Source organism: Castor canadensis, chromosome 5 (assembly GCF_047511655.1).
Source record: "Castor canadensis chromosome 5, mCasCan1.hap1v2, whole genome shotgun sequence".
NCBI classification, from domain to species: domain Eukaryota; kingdom Metazoa; phylum Chordata; class Mammalia; order Rodentia; family Castoridae; genus Castor; species Castor canadensis.
Genome location: NC_133390.1, coordinates 116,069,341 through 116,084,347, shown reverse-complemented (window position 1 = coordinate 116,084,347; position 15,007 = coordinate 116,069,341).

Sequence of the window (15,007 nt, the reverse complement as noted above, 5' to 3'; positions counted from 1 at the left end):
GAAGAGGCCAAGGCAAGAGATGGTAAGATGGAGGCCAGCCCGCGCTTTCAGAGAGAACCTGCCTCAAAATAAAAGATTGAAAAAACAAGAAAGAAGAAAATTCACGACAACATTTTAAAATCAAAATTTTAACAGGTGCATAACAACATAAAAAGCATACATGTTTTCCTACATGTATACACTGCATAGTGTTTAAATCAGGTTAAACATACCTGTATGCTCACACATTTATTATTTCTTTATGTGAAAACTTCCAAAATCCTTTCTTCTAGTTTTTTGAAATATACAATACATAATTTCTGCCTGTAGTCACCCAACCATGCAGCACACCAGTTTCTGACTCCTGTCTAACAAGCATTTTTCAGTAGCAGCAAAAAATAGAAATACCCAGTTTTAATGACTAGGAAATAGTTGAGTAAGTGAAGAGTTATGTATTTAAAAATGATTTTGTCATAAATGACTTAATGACAAGGGAAGCAATTGTAAACTATAGAGACTTTAATTTTCTCAGTTTTCAAATTTGTCTATATTTTTAGTAAATATCCATTACTTTTAGTATAAATTCCTTCAAATAAAAACTCTTTTTTTGTTGTTTTTATTTTGAATTAATTTACATTAGTTTTCAGACCATTTTTCCATTTAGGTGAATCGGTTTGTTAAATTTAGATTATTAAAATGTCTTATGAAATTTACCTATCAATGTTAACTAAAAAGTTATGTAAAACATCTTGCCAAATAAGTAAAATATACATGTTATTTTAGGAAAGAATAACAAAAGGATATTAATAAGACCTTTCTTAATCTTAATGTTTACACTTGGTTCTCTAAAATTATAACTAGTTTTCATGTGATTAAGTTATCCCTTTGTTTACATTTTCTTCAGAGCACAGATTTCTATTTTCACTTAATCAAATAATCTATTTTAGATGATTATCCCTTCATGCTCCACCTCCAAAAGATACTTTGAGTCATCAGTATTAGTTAATATCTACTTATAATAATTTTATCACAAAAGGCAACTGTGTTATAATACCTTAGGAAGATTTGCTAGCAGGGTAACTATAGTAAGTAGAGAGAGAAGAGAGCAAGACGCTGTCCATGAAGGTGACATTTGACCAGAGACCTGAATGCAGTAAAGGTGATAACAGGGTTAACTTCATGGCTTACTCTGCCATCTTTGCTACTGATTGGTCACTCATCTTTCCTGATAAATTAAATGTCACTGCCTTCAGAGCCTTATCCCTCCTGACACCACAGGCAGCATTAGCTAATTCTTCTTCTGTTCTCTCTTTCATGTGCTCCTTCCATCTCCTGTTTAAGCATGACTTTGTCTTGTCTGGTGTTACAGGTTTATTTTATCTGGAATCTCTCCAAGACAGGGACTTTCTGGACAGTCTTACTCCTCTCTCTATAGCACCTAGTGTCTAGTACCAAGTATTGAATTTAGTAGGCATTGTTTGATTGTTTGCTTGAATTTTATTTAAATCTGTCTCCTAACCTTGATTGAAAATGCCAGTTAGGAACATTGTGGAAGTCTGTTTCTCTGGCTGTGAAAACAATTCAGCCCATGGAGCATCTTGAAATGCTGGTCAAGTCATGATGCCTTCTATTCTTTGAAAAATAGCCTGGAGAAATGAAGTGGTTTTTGTGAGCCTTACCCCACTCTCAGTCCCCCTACCTATACCACCAAATAGAGTAACTGAAACATATTTAATTAAAACTTCCCTGTCAGCTGGCCCTAGTGGGCTCATGCCACTGTAATCCTGTAATTTGGGAGGCTGAGATCTGGAGGATTGTGGTTCTAGGCCAGCCAGGTCTGGACTAAGGGGAGGTCATGCACAGGAAGGGTAGGGAAACTAAGAACTTGAATACCACTGATATCCTCTATACAAGAATGAATATAGAAATCTTAAACCAACTGAAACTACCATATTAAAGGGACTAAAATAGAATGAAGAAAATTAGAGGAAATAAGCCAATGGGTTATACTACATATATAAATGGAAATATCACATGGAGACTTCCTGTGTAGCCACGTTTGTCTCAAACAAGCTAAAATGTCATGTTTTTCATTTTATCTTTTCTCTTCTTTCTTCTATAAAATAGAACAGGAGGGCAGAATAAGTCCTGCCCAGTGGGGAGGGCTGGCACTAGTGGGAGGAAGGAGGTGGTAAGGAGAGGGTTAGGAGGATGAATACAGTACAAAAAATGTATACACATATTGGAAATACAAAAATGATACCTGTTGAAACTACTCCAGGAATCGGGGGAGGGGTATTAAATATTAAAGGAGAATGGTACAGGAGGTGAATTCATGTATGATATATTTAGTACTTTAAATGCCACAATATACCACCACCCAGCACAATGATAAAGGAAAAAAAAAAAAAGAAAAGGGTGAAAATAAATAAGGGAGCGTTTGGGGGCTCAGCTTGACCTCCATGATGAAATACATGTTCAAAGTAGCTGCTGGGCCTTGGTTCTCCTGGTGTCAGAGTGCCACATGTCTGAAGCTTTATGTCATGGCTGACAGGTTTACATCTTTGGTGGCCAGAGAGAGATAAGGGGTAGAAGATTTCCTGGTTTAACTGAAGAGTAAAGGGAGTTAACTTTGTACTCTCTAGCATGTAGACAAAGAGGGAAAGAATGTCAACTTGTAATCAATAAGCAAAGTAAACTGGCCAGCATGCGAGCTAGCCACACCAAAAGATTTTCCCCTTTGTAGTCCCAGTTACACTATCATCCCTCTACTCCACCCTTCCTTCATCCTTCTTTCCTATTCTTCTTTCTGTAAAAATTTATAAAATGCTAATCTATGCCATACACTGTCCTAGCCATTAAAGATAATGCAATGAATCCAAATAAGTCTCTGCTAAATAAATCCAAAGAAGAGTGCTAAAGAATACTTATCAGCTGACTCAGTTATGTGCCACACTGCAGTGGTTATGGGAAAGAAGAAAAACAGCCATTGATTCCAAGGAGTAGTGAAGGAGGAGGGGTGCAGAAGGTGGGTCCTTCCTGTCTTCACTGCTTTCTCCTGGCTTCCAGTTTTCCTGCAACTTTATGAAAGCATATTATGCTCATAAAAATAATGGAAAATATAGAGAATTCCTCCTGTGATTGTATAATATCCAAATCTTAAATCAGCGAGGTCAAATCTCATTATGATCCCACAGTCTCTGAGGGTACCATGTCTTGACTCGATTGGATGTGTTGACACCCAAATCTTTTTAAATTGTCTGACTCGCTAATATCAAGTGCATGGCTACCACATACATGTGTAAATGAAGTGCATGTAGGAAACTCCAAAAAAAGAGATCAATTTATTATTTATTTATTAGTCTTACTAGATCTCCAAAAGATTCAAACCTCACCTTAGTCTTTAGTATTATCATTTATTTTCCTCCAAAGTTGCTACTAATAAAAAATGATTGCTTTTAAATGATTTTATTTTTTCCTCTCTTGCTCACCTTCTAGTGGATGTTCCTATAACCCCCAAATGACTAACATTCTGGATGACCACTTCTCTACTGGTGTCATTCCCTCAGAGTACAAATAACCAGTCTCCACATGATTGCCAAGCATTTGACCAAATTAATCAATTTTTTTTTATTTTAAGAGTTTTTAAAGATAGTAAATTAATTAGTGTTAAGAGCTCAACACTTTCAAATAAAAATAGATTTTTATTGATTCATCTAAGCATGTACTAGCAGTGGGCATATGGAGAAGAAATAAATAAAGTAATGTTCTTGCACTAATGGAGGTTGTAGTTCAGTTGGAGAGAAAGGCACAAAGGCAGAAATATATGAGCCCTAGGAGTATTGAGAGGTAGGGTGGTTGGTAGGGTCCAGCACTAATGATAGCTTGGGAGATATAAAAAGTTCTCCTAGATGAAGTGCCAACTATATGAGCCCTTGTATCCAGACAAAGACATAGAAACTCATCCCAGACAGCAGTCTAACGCTAGCTAAGGCACAGAGGACACAAGTAAAAAACATGAGTGTTAGGCCCCAACAAATTTGATGTCATGATCATGGAAAACATGAGGAAGGACAAATGGAGAAGGTGAAGGGAGAGATTGATTTGGATCATGGAGTCCTTTGAGTCAAAATTAAGAGTTTATACTTCCAGAGAGCAGCCGTGGAAAAGATGGACCATTTTGGTTACCACTGTCAGAGCATTCATAAAGACTAAAACGGGAAGCTGGAAAACCAGTTACTGGCAAAGGGACATCAAGATGTTGAATCTGAGCCAGACACAGTGACTCATGTCTGTAATCCTAGCTATTTGGGAGTCAGAGATTGGGAGGATCACAGGTCAAGGTCAGCTGGGCAAAAAGTTTGCGAGGCCCTGTCTCAATCAAAGACTAGGTATACTGGCACCTACCTTGTCGCTCCAGCTCACATGGGGAGCTTATAGAGGAGGCTCAAAGTCCAGGCCAGCCCGAGGAATAGAAGCAAGATGCTATTCAGAAAATAGCAAAAGCAAAAAGTGCTAGGGTCATGGTCAAGAGGTAGAGCACCTACTCAACTAGTACAAGGCTCTGAGTTCAAACCCTAGAATCATTTAAAAAGTAGAGATGGAGAAAGAGAGAGAGAGATGTTGAATTTGGATGACAAATTTAGAAACTATTATTTAGGGATCTTCTAGGAAATGGATACCAAAATAGATTAAAAATTCAAGAGACTTTGTGGATAGAGAACCAGAGAAAGGTAGAAAGAGATGTCAAAGTGTCTTATAGATCTGACACTTGTGAAGGAAAGGGGGAAGGAAAGAAGATAGGTTTGGAAGAGCTCCAGACTACAGCATAGTTTAGGAAAGTTTCAGCATGGTGAATTGAGAATCCAAGTAAAAATGGTCAATTACAGCATTCAGCATCTTGTACCAATCTGTGCGTATTAATGGGAGACAGCCCATGGGAAGAATGACTTTGATCATGACTTTGATGTGGTGCTGAATTCAGGGATTCAGCATGAGGACTGTCAGTCAGTTCTGCTCCCTGCACAAATTCAACACGTAAGGAATAAAAGTATTGGAAGGGGATTTATGATGTAAAGGGGGCACATATGAATATAATAAAAAAAGAAAAAAAATGATGTAAAGGGGGGGAGGAAAAGAGAGAGAACACAAAGACAACTTTGCAGTTCCTTTTTTCCTTTTCTTTTTTTGTGGGAGTGGGACTTAAACTCATGCCTCATGCATACTAGGCAGACGCTCTACTACTTGAGCCTTTTCAATAGCTTAAGAGAATGCTCTTTACTCTTTTTTTTTTTTTTTTTGGCAGTACTGGAGTTTGAACTCAGGGCCTTTTACACTTGCTAGGGAGTTACTCTACCACTTTAGCCATTCTGTCAGCCCCTTTTTGTGATAAATCCTTTCTCCTTTCTTTTTCTTTTTCTTTTGGTGGTACCTGGGCTTGAACTCAGGGCCTGTGACATACTGGAAAGCAACATGACGGGTGAAGAGAGAATGAACAATCTAATGCAAAATGGAGCACGGATAAGATAAAGTAAATTCAGAAGAAAATGTAAACATGAAAGATTCATGCAAGGAAGCTAGGAATTAACTTTTACAGATAACTGGCTAAAATATGCAAATTCTTTTTTATTGAAAAATAAAGCAAAATAATTCCTTAAGTCTCAGGATTTCTTTTTCTTATTGAAAAGTTTTAGTAAATGAAAAATAAGTGTAGAAAGAAACATTTTTTATTTTGTTATATTCAAAATTTATATATGAACAAATTGAGGAGAGAATATTCTTCATTTTGACTAGTCCCCAAATAGCTAATCAGTGTTACAAATGAGACATAAGAAAGGAAACTCAGACAAATGGGTTGAGGAACACAAATCACAGCAACAAACCATTTGTCAAAACTGTATTCCCAATATCCATGAATACTGAGGCCATAAATGATCTGCACTTTTCCATGTTCCAGAGAGCATTAACCATGTTATTTATGGAACATGACATGAAAATTAATTGACTCCCTCATATGCAAAAATATGGTTTATAATTTGCTTTGAAAATATCAAATGCACTTGTTTAGGCAATACTGAGTTACTTATATGAGACTCAGCTCTTCAGAGTCATAAATCTTTGACTATATTTACCTTCAAAAATTTGTTTGTCAAAATAGTATCCTCAATAAAACAAATGCACAAGATTGTTTCACTTCATATTTTCTTTGTCTGGATTTTGAGGTAGTTTTTGGCAGTTTCTTATCATTTTGTTTCTGTGTGCTGGTTTTGTTTTGTTTTCTTTTTTTTAACCAGCTTCAGTAACTGCGGGCAGATTCATTTCCAGCAGATGTCAGTGTTGGTGCTTGATGTACTCTAGGAAGTTCTCCAAAATCTTAAAGATGAGCAGAGCACTGTGCAAAGCCTCAATTCTTATGACATTTGGAAAAGTATTCTGAAAAATTCTCACCTTGGGGGAAATGTTTCCTTAAAAATGTATTTCTTTAGGGCAAAATCAATAAAATGGAGATCAAAAAGACAATAAAAAGAATTGATGTTACAAAAAGTTATTTCTTTAACAAAGTTAATAAGAAAGATAAACTTTTAGCCAAACTGTCTAAAAGGAGAGAAAAAAACAAATTAATAAAATTCAAGATGAAAGTAGATATATCATAATAAATACCAATGAAATCCTGAGGATCACAAGAGAATACTTCAAAAACTTATGTTCTAATAAACTGGAAAGTCTAGAAAAAATGGAAAGTCTCTACATTCATTTGACCTACCTTAATTGAACCAAGAGGATATAAACCACTTAACGGATCTATAACAAGTAATAAGACTGATGCAATAAAAAAAAGTCTTCCAAACAAGGAACAAGCCAAGACCCCATGGATTCACTGGGTAATTCTATCAAACTTTTAAAGAAGAGCTAACACCAATGCTTCTCAAACTATACATGAAATAGAGCCATTCCATAGAAATATTCTATTCTACTCTATTTCATAGAAATAGTCTATTCTATTCTATTTCATAGAAATATTCTATGAAGCAAGTATTACACTCATGCCAAAATCACCAGACAACACCACATATTTTAAAAGGAGAATTATAGACCAATTTCTTTGATGAAAATAGATAAAAAAATTCTCAATAAAATATCTCCCAACTAAATTCAACAGCACACTAAAAACTTCTTTCACCATGATCAAGTTGGTTTCATTCCAGGGATGTAAAGAAGGTATAACATATGTGAATCAATAAGCATATAAATAGAACGAAAGACAAATATCATTTGATCATCTCAATTGATAAAGAAAAGCCTTGGACAAAATTTGACATCCTTTCATGATAAAAACTTTGAAGAAATAGGAATAGTAGGACTATACTGCAACATAATAAAGGCTATACATGGCAAATCTATAGCTAACTTCATACTGAAACGGGAAAACTGAAATAAATTCCTCTGAAGTCAGGAATGAGATAAATGTGCCCACTCTCCTCACTCCTACTCATTACAGTACTGGAATTCCTAGTCAGAGCAATAAGGCAAAAGAAAGAAAGAAAAGAGATTCAAATAGGGAAAGAAGAAATCAAATTATCACTAATTACAGATCATATGATCTTATAAGAGTCCACTAAAAAAACCTCCTAGATCTGATAAACACTTTTGGCTACCTAGCAGGATAGAAATTCAGAATACAAAAATCAGTGGTTTTTCTATATACCTACAATGAACAGGCTGAGAAAGAAATGAGGAAAACATTACATTAACAATAGCCTCAAAAAATACTTAGGTATAAACTTAATAAAAATTATAAAACCTTAAAGAAAGAATTGAAGAAGATACCAGAAGATGGAAAAACTCTTGCTGGGCGTTGGTTGCATTTTGAAGCCAACCCAGGCAAACAGTTCACAAGACCCTATTTAAAAAAATCCTTCACAAAAAAATGGCTGGTGGAGTGGCTCAAGGTGTAGTCCCTGAGTTCAAGCCCCAGTACTTCAGAAAAAAAGAACTGTTCTTTTTCATGTTCATGGATTTGTAGAATTACTTTTATGAAAAATGGTTATACAACCATTAATCTACAAATTAAATGCAATGTCTATCAAAGTCCCATTGTCATTCCTTGCAGAAATAGAAAAATCAATACTAAAATTCATATGCAATCAAAAAAGACCTCAATGGCAAAAGAAATTCTCAGCAAAAAGAACAAGCCTGGAGACAACACAATGTCAGACTTCAAATTATACGGCAGACATAGGGATAAAAAATTATGGTACTGGCACAAAAACAGACATAAAGACCAGTGGAAGAGAAGACCCAGAAATAAACTCACACAGCTACAGCCATCTTATTTTTGACAAAGGAGCCAAAAACATACATTGGAGAAAGAGCAGTCTCTCACAAATGGTCCTATGAAAACTGGTTATGTACATGCAGAAAACTAAAACTAAGCCCTTATATCTCACCCTGCACAAAAATCAACCCCAAATGGATCAAAGACTTTAATGTAAGATCTGAAACTTTGAAAGTACTACAGGAAAATTTACAGAAAACACTGGAAGATACAGGCATAAGTAATTATTTTCTGACTAGAACTCCAAATGCCCAGGAAATAAGAACAGAATAGACAAAAGAGACTGCATCAAATTGAAAAGTTTCTGCACATCAAAGGAAATAATTACCAAAATTAAGAGGCAGCCCACAGAATGGAGGAAAGTCTTCACCGGCTATTCAATAGATAAAGGATTAATGTCCAGAATATACAAAGAGCTGAAAAAATTAAACAGCAAAAGAAGAAATAATCCAACTAATAAATGAGCAAATGAATTGAATAGGCACTTCTCAGGAGTATAATATGTGAAGAAATGGTCAACATTCTTATCCATAAAGGAAATGTAAATCAAAACTACACTAAGATTCCCTCTCACTTTAGTCAGAACAAGCACCAAATGCTAATGAGGATGAGGCCGGGGATGTGGGAAGGAACCCCCATACGCTGTTGGTGGGAATGTAGACGAGTACAAATACTGTGGAAGTCAGTGTGGAGGATCCTCAACAAACTAAAAGGACTTACCTGAAGATCCTGACATATTCCTCAGGCATATATCAGAAGGAGTGTATATCAACATACAGGAGATACCTACACAGCCATGCAGCTTTGTTTACTATAGCCAAGTTACAGAATCAGCCAAGTTGTCTAACAAACAATGAGTGGATAAGAAAGTATGATCTGTTCACTGAATATAGGCATGTTTTGCTCATTTGTTGAATCTAGACCTAAAATGATAATGAAGATAATAATAATTAATAATAATGATAATGGTGCATGAATGTAAAAGGGGGATTTTCTAGGAGGATGAGTGGGAAGGGGACCAGGAAAGGGAGAAAAGAGCAGAATATTGAGGGATTTGTGTGTGTCTATCTATCTATCTATCTATCTATCTATCTATCTATCTATCTGTCTATCCGTCTATGCTATTTGGAGATAGCATAATGAAACCTAACACTGTTTGTTTGAAAAGAGGGGAAGGGCAGAAGTGGAGTAAGGAATGTAAGTACACTATATGCATTTATGGAATTATTAGAATGAACCCCACCAGTACTATATATATATATGGCCATTTAAAAGTAAAATTAAATTTTTTTTCTTGTATATCATTTTATTTTGTTAAATAAAGATGTTTCCTGGAAGTTAAGGCTAGAGTCAATATTTCATTTAAACCATGCTGCAAAGGATAAGGATTGAATATATTCTGAAGATTTACTTTTGGAAGACACAATTTATAGGAAAAGAAAATGATCAGATAACCACAGTTAAACTAACATAAAAAATTACACTATGCAAATAAAAAAGAGTACTTTTCAAATGAGTTTATTGTCCCAGCTGGCACACATTTGGGAGAGCAAGGTCACACCATTAATGATTGCGTGAATGTGAGCCTGAGGCTGTTCCCTGAACCCCAGGTGGGGTGATCACTCCCCAGATTCTTTTTTTTTTTTTTCATTTTTCTTTTATTATTCCTATGTGCATACAAGGATTGGTTCATTTCTCCCCACTGCCCCCACCCCCTCCCTTACCACCCACTCCGCCCCCTCCCTCTCCCCCCCCTCAATACCCAGCAGAAACTATTTTGCCCTTATTTCTAATTTTGTTGTAGAGAGAGTATAAGCAATAATAGGAAGGAACAAGGGGTTTTGCTGGTTGAGATAAGGATAGCTATACAGGGCATTGACTCACATTGATTTCCTGTGCGTGGGTGTTACCTTCTAGGTTAATTCTTTTTGATCTAACCTTTTCTCTAGTACCTGTTTCCCTTTTCCTATTGGCCTCAGTTGCTTTAAGGTATCTGCTTTAGTTTCTCTGCGTTAAGGGCAACAAATGCTAGCTAGTTTTTTAGGTGTCTTACCTATCCTCACCCCTCCCTTGTGTGCTCTCGCTTTTATCATGTGCTCATAGTCCAATCCCTTTGTTGTGTTTGCCCTTGATCTAATGTCCACATATGAGGGAGAACATACGATTTTTGGTTTTTTGAGCCAGGCTAACCTCACTCAGAATGATGCTCTCCAATTCCATCCATTTACCAGCGAATGATAACATTTCGTTCTTCTTCATGGCTGCATAAAATTCCATTGTGTATAGATACCACATTTTCTTAATCCATTCATCAGTGGTGGGACATCTTGGCTGTTTCCATAACTTGGCTATTGTGAATAGTGCCGCAATAAACATGGATGTGCAGGTGCCTCTGGAGTAACAGTCTTTTGGGTATATCCCCAAGAGTGGTATTGCTGGATCAAATGGTAGATCGATGTCCAGCTTTTTAAGTAGCCTCCAAATTTTTTTCCAGAGTGGTTGTACTAGTCTACATTCCCACCAACAGTGTAAGAGGGTTCCTTTTTCCCCCGCATCCTCGCCAACACCTGTTGGTGGTGGTGTTGCTGATGATGGCTATTCTAACAGGGGTGAGGTGGAATCTTAGCGTGGTTTTAATTTGCATTTCCTTTATTGCTAGAGATGGTGAGCATTTTTTGATGTGTTTTCTGGCCATTTGAATTTCTTCTAAAAGTAAAATTAAATTAAATTAAACACCAACAGAACAGAGAATAATGGGCAATTGAAAACCATTGCTTCTGCATTATCCTTCCATCTCACTGGGATTTCATGGATCTAGATATGTATTAATTACCTACATCTATTCTTCCGTCATTATAAGCAGGTGAATCATGGGCTTATTAAGGCAAGTTTGCTGTATGTTCATGTTTACATTAATTTTACTGAAGTAACATGATTCAGGAAATAAAATGATACAAAATGGGGAAAACAAGACTTAGAGAAAAAAATCAAATTGCAGTAACTGGGCAGAGTTTCCTTACATTGATTTTTCCAAGCAACCAAAGCAAAAAAATTGACAAGTTGAATTGCTTCCAGGAAAAGAGAAACCTATCAGCCTCTCAAAAGAAGCCAAGTTTTTAACCCAAGAAAAGTATTATCATGTGGGACATTGGGAACAGTAAGTTGTGTAATGAGAATATTCCTGATAAACATTTCATAGTTTATTTGATGTAGGCTTGGAAAAGTGAACTAGCTCAGCAAAGTGAACATAACTTTCAACTCTTCTTTTCTGAGACTCTAATTGTTAATGATAAGAGAAATCTACCCTTCTTTGCCTCCCTTCTTTTTGGCTACATATCATCTCCTAGCTATATTGTCAGCATCTGTATGTTTTACACGGTCCCTCTGTTGCAAACTAGAGGCTGAGCTTAGCGATTTTGTGGTTGGATTATTAGGAGGTTTGTAATACTCCAAAAGGAACTCATTTCTCCTTTTCTATGATATGACTAAAATATTAATACAAATAAAAAGTTTCAATGTCTGTGGAAGGATTAAAACAATTTAAGTTGATAAGAAGAACTAACAATTAGCTGTGTGTCCCTTGGTTTAAAATTGGAAATACTGATTAAATATTAATCAGTACATGCAATTTGTTTAGTAGAGATAGTCATTCAAGTAGAATATGAGATAACAGGAGTTAAATTAGTGAAAGCTCAGTTCTGAAATTTGTTTCTGTTTCTGAGGTATTTACCTTATTTCTGAGATATTGACCTTGACTTTCCTGTCCTTAGCTCTAGGACCAAAGGTCTGAGTAAGATTTGTAAGTTTTTTAAGCCTGGTTGCTGCAATCTTCCAGATATAGCACAGGTGCAAAACTGTACCTTTATTTTTTCTACGACTGAATTTTTTTCTACAAAAGCTCTCATTCTGCTTGATGTAAAAATCCAAAAACCAAAAAAAAGGAAACAAACAAGCCCCTATAAAACTCACCTGATCTTAGTTGCTCCCAGAAAAACATATTCAGATTTAGTGACTCAACAAGTAAGGAATCTCTCACTGCCATTCTTCTGTGACAACCACATCCTCAATCAATCCCTGGCAAGAACAGTTCTGTTCTGCACATATCTTCTGCCACACAGCCTCAAACTTATTGTAGTAACCAAGTTCAAGCTTGCAGTGACCATTGCCTCTCTTACCCACCTTTTCCCTTGTTGTTTTTTTGGCTGTTGAGAAATCTCATGCACCCCTCCATTGCACCCAGAAGCCCCAACTGCTTCCCACATCCCTCACAGGCTTCTAGATTGTAGCTTTCACACCAGTTGCTGGGAGGACATTGGCAAGGCCCCCAGTCTCCAGGCTGTGTGAGGGTTTTAGTTATTCACAGATCTCAGCTCTTGAACCAACTACCCTCAGTGAGTCTCAGAAATCCTGCAGTAAAGGAGTCAGCAAGGTGTGGAGAACCATCACTGCTCCAATGTGCTCAATGATCCTCCTCAGCGTCTGGGAGTCTTGTCTGGCCTGGGTGTGGATGGAAGCAGAAAGAACTAGTTTGGAATGATCTCTGCTCACTTTCTAAACTATCTTTGTGAAGCCTTGATGAGTTGAATTGATTTCTCCTCCTTTCTGATGCATCTTTTTTGGGCATGATAGCTTGTATCTTGGAGCCTAAAAGAACACATCAAAGTATTGTCCTACCATATTAGTTTATTACAACTGGCCCAATATCCAGTGGAGATTTTGTGGACCCAATCATATCTCACCACTCCCCCTAAAAAAAGCATTCAAAGAGTTTTTCTTTTTTCCTTTTCTAGTGGCACTGGAGTTTGAACTCTGTGCTCCACACTTGCTGGGTAAGCATTCTATTATTTGAACCACACCTCCAGTCCCCTTTGCTCTGTTTTTTGTTTTGTTTTGTTTTTGGTGATAGGGCCTCACTTTTTGCCAAAGCCTGCCTGGCCTGATCCTCCTATTTTATACTTCAAGCTGTAGCTGGGATGATACACACACCACCACACATACTGTTTTACTGTTGAGATGGGATTGCTCCTAAACTTTTTTGCCTGGGCTGATCTTGAACTGTGATCCTCCCAATTTCAGCCTTCTAAGTAGGTAGGGTTACAGAAGTGAGTCAAAGGATATGGGGCCAAAGGATATTATCAGGATACATCATCTGTTTTGATTTCAGTTTCTCTTTTCAAGGGAGAGAGTAAGTTAAATGCTTATTATAAGCATTCATTCATTTACAAAGAATAATATTAATGGATAAATAAGGTTATCATGTATATAATATACTATGTTCAAGGTAGTGTTTTTGACTTTTATATTTAATGCATATAAAATTGATGTTTGTAACTAACATTTTTTCTATATAAGTACTTCATAGTATTTTAGCAAATTTTGATGAGATGATTTCATCTTAATCTTGAATGTTTTCTAGCATTAGGTAACCCTGTGGAACTCCTTCATCTTGCATCATCCTTATTTGATTCCACGAGAGGGTAACAATCTGTTTCTGAAACCAAATGTCCTGGTATCTGAGTAAGGAAGGAACCTTTAAGTTTATATTTGAATGATCCAAATTATTTATAATACAACTAAGACAAAGCTCATGCAAGCACACTAATCTGACTGACCTCTTCAGTGGGAGTTAGATGAGGGAAGGAAGGAAGGAGCCCTGTGACTAGATTCCAAACCTGTGGCTCAGTCATGGCATCAAGCGGGTATCTAAAGTTGTGTATGTTTATGAAGGCATCAACTCATCATGTCAAAATATCTTAGATACATATTTCATTATGGATATCGAGAAGTGAACTTATTGTTAAGATGAGATCTTAGTATTAAGTTGAGATCTTAGCAGGACAAATATATGAATTTTTCTGTTTCTTCATAGAAGAAACAGAAATGTCTCTGGGTTGTTTTTCTGAAATATATTTTGAATGAAAAAAAGGTTAAAGGAAAAGATAAAAATTTGGATACTTTCTGTAAGAAATTCTTCTTTATGAGTTTTATGCAAATATCAAAATTTAATTTCATCAGCATTTAGAGACCTTTTGTGATCTTCAGTTTCATTTTCCAGGGGGACTATCAGCATTTTGGAGCCTCCTGTGTTCAAGACACACATTCATGTGACATTTCCTCACTTAGCATCAAGGGAAAAATATATGATGCATATGCCTCAGCATGTGTCTGTGTGTTTGCACACTCTTCTAAGCTACTTATATTTATAACATATAATCAAGGGGAGACAAGTGATTTTTTTTTTTAATGTCATACAAGGAAACAAAAACTTGCTATTTAAAGCCCAAATTTATGTAGGAATTTCTACCTAAGTGGTATGGCAAATTCCAATTAACATTATTTGTAATCTTTTTATTATTGTCTTTCCCTGAATTTTTGAACTTTCAGAGTAGCATGGCAGAAAAGAAAATGTTTTATATTTTGTTTTAGTTAGTGTTTCTGTCACAAAGAAGGACTAAACTCTGCATCAACCCAAGTGCTAAGGCACAAACAATCTTGGGAGATGAGTTGCAGGTGAGAATCACAAGGGAATAGGAATTACAAGCCTGGGTGATCACAGTAACCCTATCCCTGTACTGCGTAGAAATCTTATGGGGTGCAGGGTGTAAGAGGAAGCATGTTTGGGTAGGTGTATTCAAATGTGAACCGTGCGTGTGTTTATTCAGGCATAGTATTATAATGACTGTCTGGTTCCAG